Source organism: Ovis canadensis, chromosome 2, assembly GCF_042477335.2.
Source record: "Ovis canadensis isolate MfBH-ARS-UI-01 breed Bighorn chromosome 2, ARS-UI_OviCan_v2, whole genome shotgun sequence".
Taxonomy (NCBI): Eukaryota; Metazoa; Chordata; class Mammalia; order Artiodactyla; family Bovidae; genus Ovis; species Ovis canadensis.
Genome location: NC_091246.1, coordinates 138,292,301 through 138,305,026, shown reverse-complemented (window position 1 = coordinate 138,305,026; position 12,726 = coordinate 138,292,301). Strand labels below are relative to the sequence as shown.

The following is a 12,726-nucleotide window of genomic DNA, read 5'->3' as shown; positions in this document are numbered from 1 at the left end:
TTTCAAAGGACACCTGGCTGACTTTGATGCAGAAGGGAACATTCAGAAGGTGAAAATAAACTTTGAGGGACATGTCAGAAATTCTGTATAGCATGGGACTTCTGTTTTGATTCAGTGGCAAAGACTCCAACTTCCCAATGCCAGAAGCTGGGATTTGATCCCTGGTCAGGGAACTAGATCCCACATGCCACAGCTAAAACCTGGCACAGCCAAATAAATAAATAAGTATTTTCTTTTAATTCTTTTAATTGTATAGCAAACACAATGGAAGAAGTGTGTGTACAGTGTAATGGAGGATCAGATTTAATCCTTTATCACTAGTATCACTTTGCTGGGCCCATCCAAGAGGCATAATGACAAGGAAACTTAGTAACCATAATTTGAAATGCCCTGATCTTCATGCTAACTACAGTTATCTTTTGTTACTTACTGGCTTTGACCTATAGATGGACTGCCTTGGTTGCTACTGAAACCAGAATGTTCCTCTCAAAAGCCTAGTGCAGGCCTGAGTTCGATGCACAGTTTAATTCATATTCCACTCAACATAACAATTTTATTTCCAGTGGAAATTGCTCATTTAATTGCACTGTAAGTTTTATGGGGTATGCCCCAGGCTGTGTTCTTTATGCTAGGCATTTCAGTATTTATGGGTAGAGCTATACCCAAAACTTCAAACATAAAGTAAAACCAGCAAAATATGCTTTCCTCTGGTTCCATAAATACTTTTCACCAGTTCCATTATTTTATCCAATGAAATTAAATGAGTGTGTTAAACCCATAACTATACCTAGACTATTGCTTGGTATCTGTAGAGCTGGTTTTTGTCCTTCATATTCAAAATTGATACAGCTCTGCTTTCCTGCTAAAGAATAAGACTGAGAAAGAGCATGTATAGTCCATTCTGTGTATAGGCTAGCTCTCCAGTAACCACAAAAAAAAGACTTCCTCTGTCAATAGTCTATAGAATTTTTATCCCTGCAACTCACTTGATTTTTTTTAACGAAGTAGGCCTGTTTCTAGGTGACAGCTACATATAGTAAATAAACACTCTGAATTACAGAAGTAATGCATATGTTGCAGACTAGGACTGATCTAAAGAAAAAAGTATTTCATGTCAGCCTTCAGCTACAGATGGTTTCTGTGTTTGGGGACAGGGAAAGATAAGATAGACATATGATTTTACTTACAGCAGAACAGAACACATTACTGAACCTCTCAAATGCTAATGCGGTTCTGTTGTGTTTTACTAAACCTATGATTGTTTTTCTCTATGACTATTATCTCACTGTATAAAATATATGAAAGCATGTTTCCAGGGAATTCCAGGGTTTCAGACAAACACTTCTTTTTTTTAGACAAAAAAGCCATCAGTGACTTTTCAGAACAGTTTCAGTGGAATGAAGCAAAACAGAAGCCTTATTATGGGGCGGTTCAGAAAAGGTGAACAGGAAGAGAATAAAGACAATAGCTATAAACAACCCATTTGTCTATGTATTTGGAAGGTATAGTAGGGTCAAGTGAAAATGATTACCAAGTTGAGGGAGGGAAGAACACATGTAGAGCAACTGGGAAAGATGTATAACTCCAGGAGTTAGGTCTGAATATAGGAAAAAGGCAGAACTGAGCAAGAATAGAGTTGTATTTTCAAAAAAATTGGAAACGTTTTCTAAACCAAGAAGGATCTAGAGATGACAACATAAACTGCAGGAGTGGCAATTCTAAGAGGTTTGTCGTCAGTGTACTAGATCTTAACAAGTCAAGGATGACTGTAAATGAGACGGGAGGAGGAGGTGTTTCTCCCAGAAAACCACAGGGAGAAAATGACCCTGCAAACCCTGCAGAGTACAAGGGGGATCTTCAGCAACAATCTCTCTTATTGATGTGATCATTCCCATATCAGTTGGGATTCAGAAAAGTTGAACGTAACTAAAAACCCCAAATAATAATGGCTTGAACAAAATAGAAACTGCAGTAGTCATTGGGACAGTTCACATACTCTGGTTCTTCTCCCTTTGGGGCACACAATAGGCTGGTACTTCTGTACCCTCTAAGATTAGGTATGGCAGCATGCCTTGCACTAGACGAAAAAATGATGTATGTGTTGTTTTCGGATGAAAGCTTTAAGAGTGTACAATTTACTACACCCCCTTTGCCCGTCTCAGCCACGGTGGAAGCGCTGATTGAGATGGAATGCTTCAGCCTGGGTCTCTGGTTACTACAATGAGTAGGTTCCTCCTGCTGACCAGCACTGGACAAGGTGATGTGATCAAGAAATAAACCTGTGTGGTATTAAGCCACAGACCAAATTTCTTTCTCTCAGAAACATCGGGGTGGGAGGGCCAGAACTGATGCAGTAATCCACAGTTTTAGGGACCCGAGCGCCTCTGTCTTGCTGCTCATGTGGGTGTGGCCTGAGCTCAGTTTCTAGGATTCCAAGAGGCAGGAAGCAGAAGCTCCTGGTAGCAGACTTCCTTCCACTGAGGTTGCTCTGGACAGAACCTGGTCACTCGGCTGACCCAAGAGCTGCAAGTGAAGGGGAAAGGCTGGATGAGGTTCAGCCCCAAAATGGACTGTTTTACTACATAAGAGGACACAGGGTGTTGCTGCTCTGCTCCCAACTCGCGAAACTCCTTTTGTAAGTGAAGGCTGATGATAGGATTGCTCTGCACACCTCTATCACCATTTTTTATAAAAGTGAAGACATAACTAGAATATAGATCAATATGGATGATGAGAGATTGTGTGTGTGCTCACTCAGTCATGTCCCACTTGGCAACCCCATGCACTCTAGCCTACCAGGCTCCTCTGTCCATGGGATTTCCCAGGCAAGAATACTTGAGTGGGTTGCCATTTCCTACTCCAGGGGATCGTCCCAACCCAGGAATCGAACCTGCGTCTCATGTCTCCTGCATTGGTGGATTCTTTACCACTGTGCTACCTGGGAAGCCCAGTGAGAGACCGAGGCCACCTGAATTTGGTTTTTTGTTGCAGAGGGGGTTTTTCCCTCCCCTTCTGTTATTAAGAGACTCTGAAATAACAGTCCTCATTATAACCTTCAACAAGATTTGAAATGACACTATTTTAATTACTTCCGTGCACTTGCTTACTTGGCTACTTTTAAAAAGACACACACACACACACAAATCAAATTTATAGTATCTGTTGAGATATCTCACTAACAGTCCCAGAACTAAAAAATACAGGGATAGGGAATTTGGCTATACATTCATCGTTTCTTACAAAGACAGAACTAGAGAAAAATCAGTGAAGGTGATCAGTTTTAGCTTGGGGGAGTTGTTTTCCCACCGTGTCCGAGCTGGAGCTGGCAGCAGGAGTCGGTGCTGCCCTCTTTAATGGTGCACTGACCCAGCTCCCAAGACGGCCGCCAGAGAGACTCTTCTGTGAAAGGGGTCCCTGCAGAACTGTATACATCACACTGCAGAAAGGGCTTGTTCTTTTCACAATGCACTCAGTTCAAAGCAAAGTGACAAGTTCTTTGTTGTTGTCATTTTAGTCTCATTTCTACGTTCACTTTTAGTCACCACTCCTTGCATTAAAAAAAAAAAAGAAAAAATTATTTTCAAAAATGTTTCTTAAGCATTTTTGGTTTCCTGTGGTCATGTATGGATGTGAGAGTTGGACTGTGAAGAAGGCTGAGCACCGAAGAATTGACACTTTTGAACTGTGGTGTTGGAGCAGACTCTTGAGAGTCCCTTGGACTGCAAGGAGGTCCAACCAGTCCATTCTGAAGGAGATCAGCCCTGGGATTTCTTTGGAAGGAATGATGCTGAAGCTGAAACTCCAGTACTTTGGCCACCTCATGTGAAGAGTTGACTCATTGGAAAGACTGATGCTGGGAGTGACTGGGGGCAGGAGGAGAAGGGGGTGACAGAGGATGAGAGGGCTGGATGGCATCACTGACTTGATGGACATGAGTCTGAGTGAACTCCGGGAGTTGGTGATTGACAGGGAGGCCTGGCGTGCTGCGATTCATGGGGTTGCAAAGAGTCAGACACGACTGAGTGACTGAACTGAACTGAACACCTAGTCCAAGCTTCCCAGGTGGTGCTATTGGTGCTCCTGCCAATGCAGGAGACATAAGAGACAAGGGTTTGTTCTTTGGGTGGGGAAGATCCCCTGGAGGAGGGCCTGGCAACCCACTCCAGTATTGTTGCCTGGAGAATTCCATGGACGGAGAAGATTGGCAGGCTGCAGTTTATAGGGTCGCAAAGAATCAGACACAGCTGAGGGACCAAGCACACACGCAGGCATGCACACCTAGGCCAGGAGGGAGCCTGACCCACAAAGTATTTATGGCTCAAAATGTAGAGAGAAGAAAGGCAGACCAGTGGGTGTACCACCATTTCTGTACCAAATGAAACATCAAAATACAAATCAAAAGGGAACCTGAGGCAGACAGTGGCGCAGGGTCATGCTGTCTTTTCGTTCTCCTTTCTTTGACCTCTGCTTCTTTTCCTACTTCCTTTTATTTACACTGTGAATATTGTCCATTTGCTGAGTTTCAGGCATGCCTGGGCATGTTTGTCAAGCTGACCTTGCTGCAGACTGATTTGCCTCTGGCCGTGGACTCAGACTGGATCTGCTACTTAAATTCAAACACATCCAGACAAGTCTGGCAAATTAGTAGGGGGAGGAGAAGGGGTTTGCGTGACATTCAGAAAAATCTCCCAACGAAAGAACTCATTCTCAGGGAAGAAAGAGAGCCTTATTTGTATGATACAAAGACTGATTTATTTTCCCCTTCCAAAAAATTTTTCTTGAAAAATTTTTCTTTACAACATCATATTAGTTTCAGGTATAAAACATAATGATTTGATTTATGTGTATGTTGGAAAATGATCAGTGCAATATCTAGTTAACATTCATCACTGCACATGGTTTCAGAATTGTTTTCCTGTGATAGGAACTTTTCAGATCTACACTCAGCAACTTTCAAAAATGGAGTTCAGTATTATTAACTATAGTCACTATTATATTTCATCTCCATGACTTACTTATTTTACAACTAGAAGTTTATACCTTTTGACCACTTTCACTCAAAATAATTCTTATGATTGCTTTTCAGTCCTGGAATATTAGGACACACGGCCAGAATCTATGTCTCTAATGGAATCATCACTGTTAGAAGCTCTAGTAGGTTTTGGTACCAGAACAAAAAAGCAGAACTGAAGGGTGTCTTTGTAAACTTTGGATTTGTTGTTGTTGTTGCTGTTTAGTAGTTGTGTCTGACTCTTTGCAACCGCATGGACTGCAGCATGCCAGGATTTCCTATCTTTACTATCTCCTGGAGCTTGCTCAAACTCATGTCCATTGAATCAGTAATGCCATCCAACCATCTCACCCTCTATCGCCCCCTTCTCCTGCCCTCAATCTTTCCTAGCATCAGGATCTTTTTCAATGAATCAGCTCTTTACATCAGGTGGCTGAAGTATTGGAGCTTCAGCATTATATCCCCTGCATCAAACCTGGCTGAGGGACAGGCAGGGGCAGGTAACTGGAGTTGAAAACCAGAGAGCCACTCATGGAGGCTCCCATTGGAATGATGTCTGTGTGTGTGTGTTCAGTCGCTCTGTTGCTCTTTACAACTGCACAGACTGTAGCCCACCAGGCTCCTCTGACCATGGATATTCATGCCATTAACCAGGAGACCCAAATTACCCAACTCCTGCATCAGCCCAGCCACTCTCCCCACAGGTCCTGGGAAAGATATTCAGAAGCAATGGGAAATGAAAAAGCAAAGGTCCATGTGCCCAAAATCCCTAGGCAGAGCTCTCTGTTTAACAGGCCAAAACATGGTTTCAACCGAAAGGAAGTTCTATCCCTCCTCTTCCGCCCAACTTGCGTTTTGGCCTCTTTCATCCCTTGAGCCAGCTAGCCTCATGGGACCAGAGACCAAAGTAAAAATAGCCCCCAAAATGACCTGACATTTGACCTAAGAAAGCTTGAGAAAGGAGCCACAAGAAGAGAGAGGGTGGAGACCTGGGGAAAGTGATCTAATGCTTAAATCACCAACACTTGTGATAACATGATGGACCATATTAGTTCTCAAAGTACCATTTTAGGGAGCTACTTTAGCAAGCAGGAAAATGGAAAAAAAGTTAGGGAGTCAAAAGTAACGTGGGATAAATAAGCATGGTATTCCAATATATAACCCCTAAGGATCAGAAACGGTAACAAGAATTTAAATATTAACACTGTTCCATGGCATATAACGTGCAGAGGAATGGCATTTTTCTGGAACACATCCAGTTCTGTAATTACTTAACTGACTAATCCAATAAAGCCTAAATTTACTAAACTCCAAGCCCACAACCAAGGGTTTTTCTTTTCTTTGATGTATCTTAAAACATCGTAAAGTACTTTAAACTGTCATTGTGCATGGATTTATTAGAAAGCTAATGGTATGTAATTCAACTGCTATAGTTTTAGAGACTAAGAAAATCAATGCCATCTCTTAAAACAAATACCCAAGTAAATAGTAAAATGATTCATAGTTCTTCCAATTATAGTATTCACTAGGTATGTTACTCAGAAAACTGAGGCATGGTTTTCAAGCTTCTCTGTGGCCATGAGACCATTTTCAAAAGCTCTGTTTTACACAAACATTTCCTATAATTCATTCTTTTTACAACATAAACAGATCTGTGACAGGGGTGTGCTAGTAAATATTTAACAAGGAACACTCCAAGAAAAACCGATTTGGAAATTTGCTGCTTTTTATAGGGCAAATGCTCACCACGGCCATCACGGAAGGGAGGCTTGGGAAGAAATACACCTTATCTGTTCCTGTGAGCACCTCTACACCTTGGGGACCTCTGCAGCACTTCCAGCGTACATTCTCCTCCGCATCAATACCCCAAGGGTACCAGTCTGAAAACTAAAAGATAACTTTGTAACAGGGAAATTTTTTGACGAAACTATTTTGACGGTTATCTAAAATTACTAAATTGCTGCTTATCAATACTTCGAAATCCTATTTTCTTAGTCTTATCATGTGATTCAATGATGGAGCTTTGAAAATGCACAGTAGGAATTTAGTAACCACCAGCTGCCAACTCCCCATCTCTATTTAAATGACCTTTTGACCTTCATCCTACGACATTCCCAGTGTATATTTTACATACATTTTGTCTCAGATTTGGTGTTATGTGGAATTCTAAAAAGAGCACACAAGTTAATTCTGAAAAATCTGCTCTGAAAATTATAAATATCAAAGCACACAGACATCTAAGATCCACTTACCCTCCCTCTCCTTTTCCTTATCTCTTTCTCTGAAATTCCCTTTCATCTCTCCCGCCTATCCCTCCCTCTCCTTCACTATCTCACTTGGAAAGTTACAATAAATTTGGAGCCGGTCAGCCTGGTTGAAAGAGGAATTTGTACAGAATCCAGAGCATGTTCAATCCTTTACCACTACCACCCCCAGCCTTAGACTGAAGAGGCTTTCTGATCTGGGGGAGTCACATGCTAGTAAAGTAATGATCAAAATTCTCCGAGCCAGGCTTCAGCAATATGTGAACCGTGAACTCCCTGACGTTCAAGCTGGTTTTAGAAAAGGCAGAGGAACCAGAGATCAAATTGCCAACATCTGCTGTATCAACGAAAAAGCAAGAGAGTTCCAGAAAAACATCTATTTCTGCTTTATTGACTATGCCAAAGCCTTTGACTGTGTGGATCACAATAAACTGTGGAAAATTCTGAAAGACATGGGAATACCAGACCACCTGACCTGCCTCTTGAGAAATCTGTATGCAGGTCAGGAGGCAACAGGTAGAACTGGACATGGAAAAACAGACTGGTTCCAAATAGGAAAAGGAGTACGTCAAGGCTGTATGTTGTCACCCTGCTTATTTAACTTCTATGCAGAGTACATCATGAGAAACGCTGGACTGGAAGAAACACAAGGTGGAATCAAGATTGCCAGGAGAAATATCAATAACCTCAGATATGCAGATGACACCATCCTTATGGCAGAAAGTGAAGAGGAGCTAAAAAGTCTCTTGATGAAAGTGAAAGAGGAGAGTGAAAAAGTTGGCCTAAAGCTCAACATTCAGAAAAGGAAGATCATGGCATCCGGTCCCATCACTTCATGGGAAATAGATGGGGAAACAGTGGAAACGGTGTCAGACTTTATTTTGGGGGGCTCCAGAATCACTGTAGATGGTGACTGCAGCCAGGAAATTAAAAGACGCTTACTCCTTGGAAGAAAAGTTATGACCAACCTAGATAGCATATTCAAAAGCAGAGACATTACTTTGCCGACTAAGGTCCGTCTAGTTAAGGCTATGGTTTTTCCTGTGGTCATGTATGGATGTGAGAGTTGGACTGTGAAGAAAGCTGAGCATCGAAGAATTGATGCTTTTGAACTGTGATGTTGGAGAAGACTCTTGAAAGTCCCTTGGACTGCAAGGAGATCCAACCAGTCCTTTCTGAAGGAGATCAACCCTGGGATTTCTTTGGAAGGAATGATGCTAAAGCTGAAACTCCAGTACTTTGGCCACCTCATTCGAAGAGTTGACTCACTGGAAAAAACTGATGCTGGGAGGGATTGGAGTCAGGAGGAGAAGGGGATGACAGAGGATGAGATGGCTGGATGGCATCACGAACTCAATGAACGCGAGTCTGAGTGAACTCCGGGAGTTGGTGATGGACAGGGAGGCCTGGCGTGCTGCGATTCACGGGGTCGCAAAGAGTCGGACACGACTGAGCGACTGAACTGAACTGAGAGAGAAGGCCAGAAGCAAATTACTCTCCTTTTAGTGTTTCAGCCTCAGACAGCCCAGCAACTCAGGGCAGTCAGGCCTAGTCACTTGACTGACAAACACCCTGATAGAGAATGCTGCCAGGGAGCATGACGGTCACCTGTGGATAAAGGATCGGGGGGAACTGATCAGGAATCCCTCTTTGGGGACTTCCCTGCCAGTCCAGTGGTTAGGACTCTGAACTTCCAGTGCAAGGAGTTCAGATTTGATCCCTGGTTGGGAACTTAAGATCCCACATGCCCAGTAACCAAAAAAAAAGAAAGAAAGAAAGAAAGAAATCTCACAGTTGCCATTTCTTAGCAATATCCATGTTTTCTCCCTTCCTTTCATGAGTTTCCTTTCTTGTTAGCAGATAACCATTCAACTTTTTTTTCTTCTTTTTAGGGCTCTCTCTAGCCACCTTCTTTAATTTTTTTTTTTTTTTACATTTTTATCAGGGGACAAGAAATATTTCCCACATATGTTGGGAATCTGCAGTGAAATACTTAGAGCTTTTTCCTCAGGCAAATCAAGATAACAACAGAAGAAGAGGTGGACCTTAAAGAAGAATGAGCACTCAAGAATTGATTCTTTCAAACTGTGGTGACTGTGGTGCTAGAGAAGACTCTTGAGAGTCCCGTGGACTGCAAGCAGATCAAACCAGTCAATCCTAAGGAAATCAACCTTAAATATTCATTGGGGGGACTGGGACTAAAGCTGAAGCTCCAGTGCTTTGGCCACCTGATGCAAAGAGCCCACTCACTGGAAAAGACTCTGATGCTGGGAAAGACTGAAGACAGGAGGAGAAGGGGATGACAGAGGATGAGATGGTTGGATGGCATTGCTGACTCAATGGGCATGAGTTTGAGCAAATGCCAGGAGACAGTGAAGGGCAGGGAAGCCTGGTATACCTCAGTTCATGGGGTCACAAAGAGTCGGACACAACATAGAGACCAAACAACAACAGAAAAAAGAGTGGACAGTGTCCAGAGTGAAGCACAGACAGGAGCCCAGAAGGTTGCCCTTCCCAGACTGCAGCCTGGCTGACAGGCTGAGCCTGCTCAGGATTCCACACAGGTTTAAGGAGCCCCCGCTATGCACTAGACACTTACTAGGTACAGAAGCTCTGGAAATCAGTTCTACCATCCAAGAGCCCCTGCTGCTGCTGCTGCCAAGTCGCTTCAGTCGTGTCCAACTCTGTGCGACCCCATGGATTGCAGCCCGCCAGGTTTTCTCCGTCCATGGGATTTTCCAGGCAAGAGTACTGGAGTGGGGTGCCATTGCCTTCTCCGCCAAGAGCCCCAGTTTGCCCTAATGTTAGTGTTTTGGTTGTTTTTTTGTGGAGGCAGGCAGCTAGGTAGTCTGTTCTCATTCCTGGCAATATTTAAATACCTTGCATAAAACCCACAGGGACTTATTTAAGACTTTGAGCAAAAGTCCACTGGGAATGACTGTGCCCTCTGCCCCAGGGAGAGTGAGGGAAGGAAGGTGGGGAAGGAGGCAGATGTGTCCTCTGGATCAAGATAGGTATATTAAGCTTGGGGAGAGGGGCTTGTGAAGAGCTGAAGACTTTCAAGAGAAACCATAAGAGAGGCCCGTGCTGCTGCTGTTTAGTGGCTAAATCATGTCTGACTCTTGCAACCCCAAGAACTGTAGCCTGCCAGGTTTCTCTGTCCATGGGATTCTCCAGGCAAGAATACTGGAGTGGGTTGCCACTTCACGCTCCAGGGATCTTCCTGACACAAGGATAGAACCTGCATCTCTTGCTTGGTAGGCGGATTCTTTACCATTGCACCACCTGGGAAGTCTAACAAACACCAAGCGCCAACAAAAAATAATAATAATAAATAAATTTTTAAAAAAAAGCAATGGAGTAAAGCAAGTCTTAAATTAGTACATATTATTTAAGCCAAAGATATTAAATGTTTTAGAAACTACCCCAGATAAAATCCTAGATAAGACTTGTTTTTAGGGGCCCCATTTTCTCTGTTTCAGTACCCCTTTCTACCAGAGATTCCGTTCCTTGGGCTTTTCCTCTGTGCAGAATCTCTTTACATTGCCCTATTCAGGCCTATCATTCCAACATTATTTCTGACAGTCTCACCTATAAACTTCCATTCTCACCAAAACCTTATTGTAGTCTGTTTCTTTACAGGTAAAGGAAAGCTGAGGTCTTTGCTCCTTTCTCCTAATTTCCTTTCTGGTTTTTGCCCCAACTAACTCTGAAGGGGAAGCATTATTAATGATTGATCTGAGCCCAAGACATCAAATTAGGCCAAGATTATCATTGGGCACATGAGTTTAAAAGTCATGTTCCCCTCCCTCTCTCTTTCCCATGAAACTACATCAATTGGGAGCCTGATTCAGGTTCCCAGCCACCTGTCTCTGATTATATTCTTTCATGTGGCCAATTAGATAATAAGATCTCACAGCAAGTTTGAGAACAGAAGTGTCACAACCTAAGAGTCTAATACTCCTTAAGTTTTATTAGACCCTTAACCAGTAGTCTCAGGGGAAGTACCTAAAGCAAAATTAATGCAAAAGAAAGGAAAAAGAGCTATATTTTAGGTGTGATCCTGTTTGGTCAGGAATGAAGTAGCCTAAGGAAAACTGGATAAAGACAAAAAAAGAAGGGGAGGAGTTAATCTGAAAGGTCCACCTTTTATGTTTTACCTAATAATAACAAGTCCTATATAGTCTAAGCTATGGTTTTTCCAGTAGTCATGTACAGATGTGAGAGTTGGACCATAGAAGGTTGACTGCTAAAGAATTGTTGCTTTCAAATTGCAATGCTAGAGAAGACTCTGGAGAGCTCCTTGGATTGCAAGGAGATCAAACCAGTCAATCCTAAAGGAAATCAACCCTGAATATTCATTGGAAGGACTGATATTGAAGCTGAAGTTCCAATACTTTGGCTACTTGATGCAAAGAGCTGACTCACTGGAAAAGACACGAATGCTGGGAAAGATTGAGGGCAGGAGGAGAAAGGGGAAACAAAGGATGAGATGTTTAGATAGCATTACTGACTCAGTGAACATGAATTTGAGCAAACTCTGGGACATAGAGAAGGACAGGGAAACCTGGTGTGCTGCAGTCCATAGGGTTGCAAAGAGGTGGACATGACTTAGTGACTGAACAATGAATAACAGCAACAAAAGTCCAATATTCACACATACAAAAATCTTTTTCTGTAAGAAAGGCTGAAAAGGTATCTGGTTAATGCTAGAGGTTTGTCCTGGGATGGACTGAATACCATACATGAAAGTAAAAGTTGCTCAGTCATGTCCAACTCTTTGAGACCCCATAGACTATCTTGTCCATGGAATTCTCCTGGCCGGAATACTGGAGTGGGGAGCTATTCCCTTCTCCGGGGGATCTTCCTAACCCAGGGATCAAACCCAGGGTCTCCCGCATTGCAGGCAGATTCTTTACCTGCTGAGCCACCAGAGAAACCCAAGAATACTGGAATGGGTAGACTATCCCTTAAATACTCTGATGAAATATGTTTAGCCTAGAAGATATGAATTAATAAACTGAAGGGAAATAAGCAGAGAGAATATTCTGTTACTGGAAGAACTTGGTAAAAGCACAATAGGAAAATGTGGGAGCATGGTTCTGGTCTCAGTTACATGGAACTCAGCTGAAAAACACTATTTGCAGGAATATACTTCTGGTTCTTTCATGAATATGCTTTTATTATTTTATAATTGCTGTGGAGATTTTTTTTTTTAAGATCAAGCAAAAGGGATAAGGAGTAAAAAATGCAGGTTTAACTTGGACTTTGCCCATGGTTAGTACCTAGACTTTGGTCAAATTACTCAACCTAAAATAAGGAGACAGCAATTTGACTGAGTTGGGAAGAAATGATAATAAATGGTTGTAAGGCACTCTTTTTACTAAATACCAAGGGGATCAAGATTTGGTAGTTTTTGTTTTTATGATTAAATGTAAATTAAATGCTTAA

General features: G+C 42.4%; 1 long non-coding RNA gene across 1 annotated transcript in view; it reads right to left on the bottom strand.

Annotated features, from left to right (window-relative positions):
* Positions 1-6,767: 6,767 nt before the first annotated feature.
* The window catches only part of LOC138931485 (uncharacterized), a 33,502-nt gene continuing 27,543 nt past the window's right edge, over positions 6,768-12,726 (bottom strand). The window contains exon 3 of the long non-coding RNA XR_011446577.1: positions 6,768-6,898. This is a non-coding gene — a long non-coding RNA (uncharacterized lncRNA). The remainder of the gene's footprint in view (positions 6,899-12,726) is intronic.